At 34.4% G+C, this 12,940-nt stretch overlaps 2 long non-coding RNA genes across 2 annotated transcripts in view; both read right to left on the bottom strand.

Annotated features, from left to right (window-relative positions):
* LOC309624985 overlaps nt 1–6,016 on the bottom strand; it is a 156,429-nt gene extending 150,413 nt beyond the window's left edge. The window contains exon 1 of the long non-coding RNA XR_014242280.1: nt 1,480–6,016. This is a non-coding gene — a long non-coding RNA (uncharacterized lncRNA). The remainder of the gene's footprint in view (nt 1–1,479) is intronic.
* A 2,399-nt stretch (nt 6,017–8,415) lies between these two features.
* Nucleotides 8,416–12,940, bottom strand: part of LOC309624987 — a 223,894-nt gene continuing 219,369 nt past the window's right edge. The window contains exon 3 of the long non-coding RNA XR_014242282.1: nt 8,416–11,787. This is a non-coding gene — a long non-coding RNA (uncharacterized lncRNA). The remainder of the gene's footprint in view (nt 11,788–12,940) is intronic.

Genomic DNA, 12,940 nt, shown 5'->3' with positions numbered 1-12,940 from the left:
AAAATATTCTCCTTCATTATCTTCTTTATCCCAATCTATAGCTATGTTTCCATTTAGGAAGGACAAAGCATTATCACTCTCTGATTTTTCTTTTTTACCAGAAAACATGTAATTTTCTTTTTCTTTTGGGAACTAGGCTCTGTCCCTATGCTAATAAAAAGGATATTTAATCAAAAATATACATTTTTAATATCTGGTTGAGAAAATACCTAGTGTACCTTCTCAATTTTATGCTTTCAATACTTTGTTTTGAGACTGTATAGACTTACCCTGATTTCCACGCTTTTCTGAAGAGAGTCACACAAGACCTGCTTAGCTTTGCAAAAGATTACAAAGAAGCAACAAATACTTACTTCCTTTAAGGTTTTAGGTTTTGTGTATGTGCGTGTATGTGTGTGTATTTCCTTATTGTCTGTTGAAAATATGATATGTAGTGACTGAGTCATAGCCATCTGCATCTCTAAGAATTGAAACCTAACATCAACCACTATGTTCATATCAACCACAAAACAATTTAATATTAAACCAGCAACTTAAGTGGATCAAATAAGAATTGATGCAGGATAATCCATTTGAAAATTAGCATTATGCCTTATGCAATATTTTCAAATTAAATAATAAACATATTAAACACATACCTTATGATTCTCATATGTAATTCTTGAATCACTGAAAGGCATCTTTTCAAATGTGAAGTAAACATTTTTGGTGTACAGTTTTGTTCTTTATTTTTTCTTGTTTTTATCAAGAAGAAGACCCCATTACTTAATTTCTTTAAAGGAACTCAAATCTTAATGAAACTTCTCACCAGTTAAAAATATATACTTTTATATAAATTTTAACTCATATGGTTTATATGCAGTCTCAAAATAATTTTAAAGAGGAAATTCATGACAGACACATATAAGTGAACATAGGTCAGCAATTTCATTTTACTTATTAATTATTGAGGAAATCAGTAAGATATTTTAAAAAATGTTTCAGAGGAGAATGTAAACAACAGACACATTTATAGGCAATCAGAACCGCAAAATTGACTTATTCTACAATGGTTTTAATAAATTCTTTCTTGAGCTAGAAAAAAGTTCATTTGCATTTTGTGGAAATAAACAAAGACCAAATTATTTGCACTGGTCTGTGAGGCAGGCTTGAACAACAGGATTATAAGGCATATGCCTGTGTTCTATGCTGTGATTCTCCTTCTTATGACAAGAACACTTTTAGACTGCATAACACAAAACAGTTAACAAGGACAGCAAAGAGAGATGAGAAAGAATGGCCTGGTTCCAACAAGGATGCCAAACAAATAGGAACCAATAATAAAATCCAGGTACCAAACCAAATAATAAATAGCCCAGGAACTCAACATAAAGAGAATGAAAAAAATGGAGTTCAGATCCCCGTGCTGACTTACTACATCTTCACAGACTAGACAACTCGCAAGTAGCAAGGCACAAGGGACCCCTGTGGATACTGTACCTGGTCGAAGGCTAGGGCCTGCGGTGAAGGGCAGTGCAGACTGGTGGGCTTTAGTGGGACTTCCACTGTATCTGTGAAAATAAACAAAGGCCAACCAAATAAGAACAAGCAAAGGCTATTTATTAGAGCTTGCTATAGCAAGAAAGTCAGCCACTGTCACTTGCGTTTGGTACAGACTCAAAATCAGGCAGAGCAGTGGAAAAGATTTATAGTGAACAAAAAGAGAAAGCTTTAGGTGTGCCTTGATTGGAGATCATTGGTATGGGGAAGCTATCAGCAGGCTAACTAGAAGGGGGGCATCCTATATGATTGGTTAGGGATGCATATTTGGGCTTTCTCTGATTGGCCCTAAGTTGGAAACTGGGACAGAAATCAGGGAAATGCTCAGTTATTAATCAAGCCCTGGCCATGTTGAGCTGATTGCTATAGAAGTTATTGTTTGATTTCCTGGATTGTTACTAGAGACAGCAGTTTGACTTCTCACAAACCTTATATACAAGACTTAGAGCAGCCTGGTTTCCGGCTAGGTTGTTTTACATAAGGGATTGGTTTCCAAAGATATTAATAAATATTAACGTCTACCATTTATTATTTAAGTAATTAAGACTCTATTAAAAGGTATCTAAAATATTTTTGTCCACTTAAAAATCTATCCTAAATTTTTATGAGAGTAAATATAGATTTAATATACCTAACCTATATGTGTATGCAGTAAGACCATATATAATACATACTTATCCTATGTGTGTTCATATATGTGTGTATGCGTACATATGTATGTGTGTATATATACATTTTTAGCCATTAAAATTGCCACTTTTTATTTCCCACCATAGATTTCAAAGAGAAAATCAGCATGTAAAGTTAAATTTCATGTTCTTACTAAGTGATTTATTCTTTCCTTTGATCCAAATACTACACAGATCTTCAAACTGATAGTCTGCATTTGGGAGAGAGAATGGGGAAAGATTTGAACTCTACCAGCTGGGTAATAGTAGTTGTTGATATTTTTCATCGATGTAACAATTAAAGGTATTCATATAATGTCAAACAATTTTCTTTACAATTTTATATTTTCTATTATTTGTTTTTGTACTTGAATTCTAAGAGTATAATGTGTTCCACTGAGATTCAGGAAAAAAAAAGTTGCAGTGGATATTAGGTAATGATAATGAAAGCTCTCATTTACGAAAAGCCATACCCTGTGCTTGTAACTATTCTAAATGTATTTCATTAGCTGATTTCATCCTCACAGAAACAGTAAGAATTATTATCATCTTTCCTGCTTTACAGATAATAAGATGATTAAGAGTTGTAGATTCTCTTAAGGTTCTTGGAACTATCTCTGAAATGTAGTCACAGAAAGAGATAGCACCTCTATCTCCCAGGCTCTGAGGGAGGGTATGAGCCTAATTTCATTGGGCACAAATTAGCAAACATAGATGGTCTGATCACAAAGAGAAACATTTGCAAACTCAGGAATAACTCACATAATGCTTGGCACATCCATTGATCAACCTTACCCCCACTCCTTTCTGAATGTCCTCCAGTGCTTTTTCACTAGCTTACCCAGTGCTTAAATCCCCAGCCTACTCCCAGCCTTTCTGTTCCCGCAGTTGAGCTGGGTTCTGTTTCACTCCCCTACTGCAGTAGTATAAGAATAAATTCAACTTCTTTTTTCTCCTCTTGTCGGGTGCCATTTTTTCTTAATACCTAGAAGGTATTTTAATGTGATGCTTACCTATAAAACAGCTTCAATACAAAGGCTTCTGCCTAATTACTAGTAAATTATGTGAAATACATTTTGAAAAACAGTTACATCTGCTGTGAGGATCACTGTTTACAGTCTGGAGCTTCAAGTTAGATATATAAGAATGGGAGTTGTCTTTGCAGCACATTGTGTTATTGCATTTTTAGGACCCTCTTCTGCAGTAACAAGCTCTAAGGTGTTTTCTAGAGTAATAAAATATTTAATAAAAGTAAGAAAAAGAGGCACAGGAGACCTTAGCAGCTCTTTTGCCCTTTGAAATACATTACTTGCCTGAAAGCTATTAGCTTAATACTCCCTTCTAGTAAAAACTATAATTCATCCTCTAAAAGCAAAGCGATTTCACTAGACCTATAAAACTTCTCTTCCTTCATTCAAGGTCCTAGACCTGATCTAATATAAAATCATCTCTTTGCATGCACAGGGTGATAATGTGAGGGACAAGATATTACAGTAATGTCATTTTCCCTATCAACTAACAATCAACAAATCTTCAGTGCTAAAAGGACAGTGGTAACTTGGTCAATTACCTCCCAATTCTGTGCACTGAGGTGAAGAAATCTTAGATGAGCCTGCCACTGACCTTATGAGGTTACTCTCCCATGAATTGTTAATGATTATCTTCAGAGAGTGATAGTATCCCTGGGTCATCCATTTCATTTTTCTTAAATAAGAGCTAAAGTTCATGGGCTGGACAAACTCTGCCACCAAAGCAAGCTCTCCAAAATGAAGAGACATTATTAAAGCCACGCTTGTGTACATCAGTTAATTTTTCTTTTAACATTCTGTATTTTCAGAGGTCTTTTTGATATTGCATAAGAACCCAGAAAAAAAAAAGTCTAAATATTGTCTCTTTTTGAAGAAGAATATATTGTCATACTACAAAACCAAATTATGGAATGAAAACAAGGAAATAATCCCAAGAATGAACTATGAATATTTACTCTGACTTTTCAAAACAATTGATAAATTTTATGATGTTAAGAATTTTTAAATGTGCTGACACTTGCTTAAAATGCCTATTGACTTATAAATAATTATCTTAAAAGTCATAGTAGGTTGCGTGAGATTTCCCTTTTGAAAATTTGATAAGATTGTTAAACGCAGCAATGATAACAATGTATTAAGCATCTGCTATATGCCAGTAGTCAAGCATGCATTATCTAATTTAATATTCAAGGACCCTATGAGGTATTCACTATTATTATTCATCTTTCACATATAAAGAAAAAGTCAGAGTAGATTTATATAATGTAGCAGAGCTAGTGAGTAGTGAGCAGCAGAGCTAGAGTTTGGAACTGACCCATCTCCATCTAATAACAACAGTGTTTCCTGCTTCTCAGGGAAAAAAATGCTTCCATAGAATTTCTATTTAATTTTAAAGAAATGAATACTGCCATTTCTTTTATCTCCTTCTTTGTGTGACATTCCAATCAGTGATACTAGTTTGGGTCTTTGGCTTTCCCGTTAGTCCTGCTAATTTGAAATGTTTTTACAGTGGAAATATAGGCTTAAATCATCTTTATTACAGATGATCTGTATCATCTATATCATGTTGATTCCTATGACATTTTTGATGAAGTATGCAATCCAAGCTCTTTTATAGAAATGGCTAAGTATTCACCCAACTGTTTGATACTAAAAACCTAGCAATGATCAGAATGGGAGGATGAGGTGTCTGGTCCTATTCCAAACAGGTCTGAAGCAATATATCTAACCCAGAAATTCCCAAGTGATGAATGATTTTTCTCATGGTGAATCTATATTTGTAAAAGAATTATTTATGATGACAGAGACAGGGACACATTTTCCCTGCAGGAGAAACTCAGATGTAAATATGGCCAGAGGAGACCTAAGGGGATAACCATACAAGCAGTCAATTATCAAGGAAGCTTGATATGGGGTGATGGGATCAGTAAGATAGCTTCTGCTACAGAGGTCAGCATAATGTGATCTCCTGGTAACAGTTCTGAGTTGCAACTCAAGGTGGGCAGTTTAAGAGCTCCAAACTAGGAGGTATTAATAGGATAATGATGTAATTTACCATCTTAATTGAGATACTTGTCATATTTAAATGAAGCCCTATGAATAATTAGGCTGGAATAACAAACTGATACTCAAAGGGACAAACCAGGGCATATTATCTCCTCAAATCTTTGAAATTGAAGTCATAGAACAATGAGTATAAATTTCAGTTCTAATATAACTCCCTGTAAACTTTGAAAAATTACATTTGATTCCTCAGGCACACAATGATAGAAACTATTCTCAGGGGGTTGTTTTTGCAGGTTAAATGTGTTAAATGTTCACACAAGTGCCTAGCCCTAAGACGTGGCCAGTAACTGAAGCCTCAATGTGTATAGACCTTTATTCCAGTTTTAACGAAGTAGACTTTGAAGCCTGAAGGCCTAGGTTTTACTACCTGCTCTGCTAAATACTAGCTGTATAACCTTGGATAACAAGGCTGCCTCCGTTTCCTTATGGGTAAAATTGGAATAGAGTAGAATGATTTACCTTAGAGCATTATTATGGGGATTAAATAAGTATACACACACATTTAATAAAGTATGTTATCAATATTTAACATTAAATTATTGTTATTATTATTAGTTGAAATTCTTTACAATATTTTTAGTACATTGGCACACTGGCCTTCTTTTTGTATTTTGGTTACAAGAAGAGAAGAAGGAATAAAAAAAGGAGGAAAGTAAAATTGTCATAAAAAATGAAAAGTATTAATTAATCATATTTTTAAACTACATGTATATTTAGCAAGACAACTAAATAATTATCTCTCTTCTGGCATTCTTGAAAAGAGGTACCAAAAAGAGTTTGGCTTTTTTTATATATCTTCACAAATTTCAAATTATTATTTACGCAAAATTATTTCAAACTGTGAAAATGTGGGAAGTTTAGGGTGACATTTCTAAAAACCCTAATTTTTGTGCTGAAATATCATGTAATTCTTTTTTAGCTTGATTTTTATTTCTCTTGACAAACTGATTTAGTATACAGATATTTCCTCACTTTTGATACACATTTAGCAAAGGAAAGTTATCCATGAATAATGAGCCCTCCTTATATCATCTCGGATTTGAAAAATCTTAAACTCTTTACAGAAAAAAAAATTATTGAAAGAAATGTAGATAGTGTTCACTATAAACAAGTATGTAAGTGACTGACTTAAAAACTCATCGGTAATTAAAACCAAAGGTAAAATGCAAATCATAAGAATTGTCAGGTAAGCACATGAAAATGTGCCCAACTTCACTACACTTCATATAAATGAAAATAAAAAGACAATCTGTTGCCAAAATTCCTGCCAAGGACAGGAATTTTAGCTGTTTTGTTCACTACCAAATTCTCAAAACCTAAACTAAGACCTAGCATATAGAGGCAGGCACAAACATTTGTTAAATAAGTAAATTTTTACCCAACAAACATGCAAAAACTTACATTTTGATAATATTAAATGTTAGCAGAAATATATATCTGGTGGGAGTATAAATTCATATAATTGTATTGATAGAAAGTCTTGTAGCCATTAAAATTAAAACTGTATGTCATCTATTGAAAAAATACATTTAATAATCGCTATTCTAAAGCTCAACTTTCTCACCATCACAAAGATATTTGGTTGATGCATTGTTTATTAAATGCAAAATAACTGTGACAATTATGATTTCCAAGTGGTAAATGCTTTTGCAGTTTTAACATTACATTGAGCTATCTAATTTTAAGAAATTTAAGAGCATTATAATAAAATACTTAGTAAAAGGGTTTATTTTGTTATGGATTGAATCATGAATTAGAACAATTATGACACTCATTCATAAGGTTGTGAATTTTTTTCAGGATCAAGCTTTTTAGAGAAAAAAAATTTATTACAGTAGATGTTACCCGATCTATCAATTATGCCCCTCTTCAAACTAAACCTAAACAGTAATGCAAATCATGTCTTAATCACTCTTAAATTAAAGCATCTACTGCCACCTCAAAGAGAGTTACAAGGAAACTTTAATATCCTTTATGGAAGTACTTAATTTAAGGTAGAGAGCTATATTCCTCCCTGTTATAAGGCTGGTTTTTCACTGGGTGAGGCATGTAGGGGGTGATTTTTCCCAGGAATTTCTTCCAACTTTTCAGATTAGATATAAAAATTTTCTGAATTAAGACATATATACAATTAAATTGTGATTATCTCTACCAGCTGCACTTTGCTATATAAGTTATGGTAGAATATGTTTACAGCTATGGACACATAACCCAACTGAAATCAACATCTGTTCTAGGTTTACAAATGAAACAAATGATTCGCTTTTGAAAGATTTGCTCATTAAAAGTTTTGCCTCAGAAGAGGACAGGACCCCATGGTGAGGTCCGCCGGGGCAGCCAGTCTGAAATGATGGTTCTGGATCCTTTGTGAGCAGGCCCTGAGCTCCCCCAGTGCCGACTCCTCTGCTGGATGGAGCTTGGAGTCTGTATCTCCACCACTTCCTCGCAAACCCCCAGCCTTCTATTGCCTTGTCCCCCAACTAAGGTGGCCCTGACATGTGCTAACTGCCTCCTGGCCTCAATGACAACCAATCTCTGGCAGAGTCAGCCCTAATGCTCCACCCAGTCTCAGGTTTATGCCCCATGCCCTTCTGTCTGTGAGTGCTCTGAAGACAGCAAGGAGCGAGATTAAAATTCATATGGAGTTTCAAGTTGTTCTTGAATGCTGGGTGTTTTTAATAAATTAAAAAATATTTCGAGTAAACGAAAATAAGAGGTTAAATAACATGTTCCTGCACAACAAATGAGTCAAAGAAAAAATTTAAAAAGAGAAATTAAAAAATATTCTGAGAGGGCTTCCCTGGTGGCGCAGTGGTTGAGAGTATGCCTGCCAATGCAGGGGACACGGGTTCGAGCCCTGGTCTGGGAAGATCCCACATGCCACAGAGCAACTGTGTCCGTGAGCCACAATTACTGAGCCTGCACGTCTGGAGCCTGTGCTCCGCAACAAGAGAGGCCGCGATAGTGAGAGGCCCGCGCACCGCGATGAAGAGTGGCCCCTGCTCGCCGCAACTAGAGAAAGCCCTCGTACAGAAACGAAGACCCAACACAGCCAGCCATACATACATACATACATACATACATACATAAATCCAAAGTTTAAAAAAAGAAATGGTGTAGTTTGCTTTGCATCTTAAAAAAAAAAAAAAAAAGATACATCTACTTTTATTTATAGCTTTGGTTATCTTAATTAAATGAAAATGTTTATTAATAAAATATCAACAATGGAAAGAGGGCTTTCCCAGCCTTTAGAAAAAGGATGAATAAACAACCACATTTTTTTCTGAATTGTGATTACCAAAGTTTAATTTTGGAGACTCATCAGTCTTACTGAATTTAGTTGCATTATTTTACTATGCAGGTTAAAAGCAATTAAATGCAGACTGTTTTCACAGTAAGTGAAATATAATCAAGGCACATTTAAAATGAGGCAGCATTAGAGCAAGAGCTGGTATTTAAACCGTGTGTATCTCCTTAGGACTGACCATGTTATCAGAGTAGCTAGCTGTTACTGTGAGCTTCAGGTATCACACCTAAAAATGGAAAAGCAGACTTAGTAAATCCCTTTGGGTAGTGATAATCCCTGGATTTGTGAAGAAAGCAGTGCACATGAGTCCTGATAATAAGACACATCAGAAAAGCATTTTGGGAAAAGACACATTAATGAATAGATGCATATATATGTGTTGTAGTTTCTAGGCTGTAATTGTGTAATCTGAAAAATAAAGTGATTGTAGAGGCTACTAAGTTTTCTATCAATTCTAAAATTCCACAAATTAAAAATGGATAAAATGGTGGTTAACAAATCTACGTAATTTTATGAAATGTAAAAAAAGGATGAAAAGTCACGATTTTTGTATATACTCTAATTCCATACAATATCAGGGTTTTTTTGGTGTTATAGAAATGACCATTTAATTATTCAAAGAAATCAATTACTAAAAGGTGACTGACAAACTGAATTGTGAAAATGTTTAACATAAAATTATAATCACCTATTTGAAAAATTGTGGAAGTCTGAATAGATGAATTCTAATTAAACTTATCTGTAGACATTAAACCAAACCTTTTAAAAGAATATAAAATGAATATCATATGTCCTACTATTATGAATAAGTCAAATGAAATTTCATTTCCAAGGAAGATAGAGAACAACATGTAAGACCTTTGCTCTTGTGATAATATGAAGTAACTTGACAAAATAAAAGCCATACTTTTCAATGGGACTAACAAAGAAAATGGAAAGCAAGATCAAGGAAGCCTTGATGAATTAAATTCTAGAGACAGATAAAGAATGACAGGTTCATAGAAGATCAGAGCATCCTGGAAGTTGTGGACCATGGGGGTGGAAGGTTACCATGGGCTGAATAACCATGCAAGGATGAAGGGGATCAAGCACGTTTTGGATCTCATTGTGGGATTGTGAAATTGGCTGGAGTCTAGAAAAGCCCCAAACACTGAAGTAGATTCCCTGGCCCAATAACCCTTATCTCAACCACGTTAAAAAAGTAGCATTAAAAAGAGGGGAGAAGTGAATATAACACTCTTCCAGTTTAATTACTAAAGTAGAATTATAAAGGCCACCACTTGGTGATTGGGAGTTGGTATAATTACAAGGGAACTCTAGTCTATTAAATCTGAAACTCTAAGCTAGCTGAACTTTACTGCAGAAGGAGTGAAAGTGATTAGTGCCCTCCTCTACCCACATGCACACACTAACTCCCAGAGGTGAAACGGCCTACACTTTCTGGGAAATAAAAAAAACAAAACAAAATTATGCTTCAGTTTCCAATCAACTTTTATACACAATGTTGATAATACAATAAAAATTGTGAAGAGATAGGAAATTTTAGGGGACTATACGGATAATCATAAAATATATAGTTAAATATAATATCTAAAATAAGAAAGGTACTAGATAGGTATAACAACACATTAGATATTTAGAAAAAATATGAATAAACTTGAAAATTTGGAAAATAGGAATTTTTCTAATTAAAGAAGAGAAAGAAGGGGAAAAAACCCCTGAAAAACAGAAATCAGAGAATATGTTCTCCTGAGAGCCTTCAGGTATCCATTTTTCTTGGTAACTTCTAACCTATAGAATGCAATTTCCTACATTTGCATACCCGATGCCATGTACTTATGAGAATTTCTAATGGAGTACTACCTTGCTCCAGATACCACATTCTTGTTTCTTTTTTCTGTATCTAACTTATTTGCTGGTACAATATAAAAACTCTGCTAATTATCTGAAAGTAGTTGTGACAGGATCCTCTGAGATGGCTCTCAGTGACCTCCAACTCCAGGTAGGCGTTCCTTACATAACTTCTTCCCTTCCAGAGTGGGTTGTGACTAGAAACTTGCTTCTAACAAACAAAATATGGCAAAAGGGATGGAATGTCACAAGCAAGAAAGATTTTGAGCAGCATATAAGGGGAATCCTAAACTGATTTCAACAGACTGTTAGTAGAAATCTGGTTTTGAGGATGCTGTCTAAAAAGGAGATAATAAAAATGACTAAAGAGGAAATAAGAAAAATGTCATCAGAAACTGGAAAAAAATAGAGATCCCTTTGAAACGAAGTGGCAAAGAGCTTAATGAAACTGTTCTCTGCAGTTATGTGGACGTTTAAAATATGTGTAATGAATTTGATTATCTAGCTAAGGGGACTTCCAAGCAAAGCACTGAAAGTACTGTCTGGTTTCTTCTTTCTACTTAACGTAACACGTCCTTGAATGGCTACTTTAGAGCTGAAAAATTTTACCTCTCTGGAATAGAAGCAGAATTCTTCCAAAATCTATTCAACCACCATGCATGCATATAAATATGCAACAAACTGATTTCTTGATGCACTGCATTTCTCTAGTTTCTGAAACTATTATTTTAAATTCCTTTTGAAGCCAATATTTTATTCCAACAATCATTGAGTTCTGAGTGGTCATTATTTATTTTTTGATATGGAATCAAGAAATGTAATCTAGGTAACAACATATGTGATAATACAACAAACTTAAAAGGAGTTTGAATTAGAAAATCATATTTAACACATACATAAAAAGAAAACAGCTAAAACTAAAGTTTCCTTTATAAATATGTTGATTTACAAGGTTTGATTTTGAAGAAACAGAAAGAAAAGCAATTATTGACCCAAATAAAATCAAATTGCTAATAACCACTCTTCAGCACACCTCCATCTTTCCTGCCTCTGATCAATCTCCATCGTGGTCCTAAGCAATTCACTTAACCTCCATGAGCTACAGTGTGTCCTGGGCAGTGATGACTGCTTCAAAGCACTGTTATTTAATCAGCATATTATTAGTGATTACACGTTGCACTAAAACTTGGCAAATAGTAGGAACTGTGTAAAGGTTAATTGACTCTAAATCTGTATAATTGCCATAATATTGAGATGTGACAATCTTACTTCTTCAGATGAGCATCAATTTGCATTGCTTTTCCACTGATTCACTGACTTGCATTTCCTTTAGCAAAAAAAAAAAAAAAAAGAGAGAGAGAGAGAAAAGAAAGAAATTTTAAAAATTATGCCAGACCTAATCACCTCATTTAAAAGTCCAATCTCTATTCTGAACCATCTTCCACTCCTTTTAGAGTCCCTTTACCTGGCTCTAGTTTTCTTTTAATCTGTAGATTTTATCACCGTCTAATTTAAGTTTACTTGTGCATTATGATTATTTGCTATTATCTAACTCTTCTAGAAAGTAAATCCATTTCTATGTGTGCAGATTCTTTGTCTATTTTGTTCACTAATGTAGTCCAATTACCTAGAAACAACCTTGCATATAACTGGTACTCATAATAACTGTCAAATGAATGAATAAATAATTCTCCAATTATTCCCTAAAAGTTAATAATTGTTTGAGATATGTTGCCTATGAACTAAAAGGAGTTCCATACCTCTCAACCAACTGGAGCTGACCAATTACCCACCTGTATCCTAAATCCTGCTTCACAACTTAGCTTGTCTCTAAGAGAAAATCTTGGAAACAATTAAGTGTCCTAACTGTACTGTGATTAGAATTTGGCTCAAGCAAATCTTTAATGACTGATACTGAAGCCACACAGGGCAACTGACAGTTTTAAATTTTGATACAGAAACATTCAAGAGAAATGAAAAAAAAATGCTCTATTTCTATTATGCAGATTCTACACTGCAAACAGATTATTTGTTTCTTTGGAAGACCAGCATCTTTCAATAACATGAAATCATGAATTCCTTTAATTTCCTAAATTTCCAGGGTGGGTTGATCCCCATAAAACCATTTTTGAAATTAGAAAATGCTTCTTTCAATGAGAACTACAGTTGTAAGCCCTTCCTCGTTACCCCACTGCAAACGCAGGCAGTTCTGTTATATCCAGCCAATGTGGCTAGCAGGTGCTATGTTGGTTGCTGTGGAAAATAACAAAAGCTTCTGGACTTCTACCGTCCAGCCATTCTTTGATAGTCTAACTCAAACACACAGCAACACAGTGCTCCTCCACCTGCTGTTCATGTTTTTCTTGTTACTGCCTAGAAACAGATTTGTCTTCAGCACGTAAACTAACACACTGTGTTACTGAACCCCAAGCTTTTGTTTTATTCCACATATTTTAGAAAAACACTAAGCTCTTTTAGTC

Source organism: Balaenoptera borealis (assembly GCF_965194805.1).
Source record: "Balaenoptera borealis genome assembly, chromosome: 3".
In the NCBI taxonomy this organism is placed as follows: domain Eukaryota; kingdom Metazoa; phylum Chordata; class Mammalia; order Artiodactyla; family Balaenopteridae; genus Balaenoptera; species Balaenoptera borealis.
Note: the sequence above shows the minus strand (reverse complement) of the source record. Positions and strands in the feature narration are given on the sequence as shown.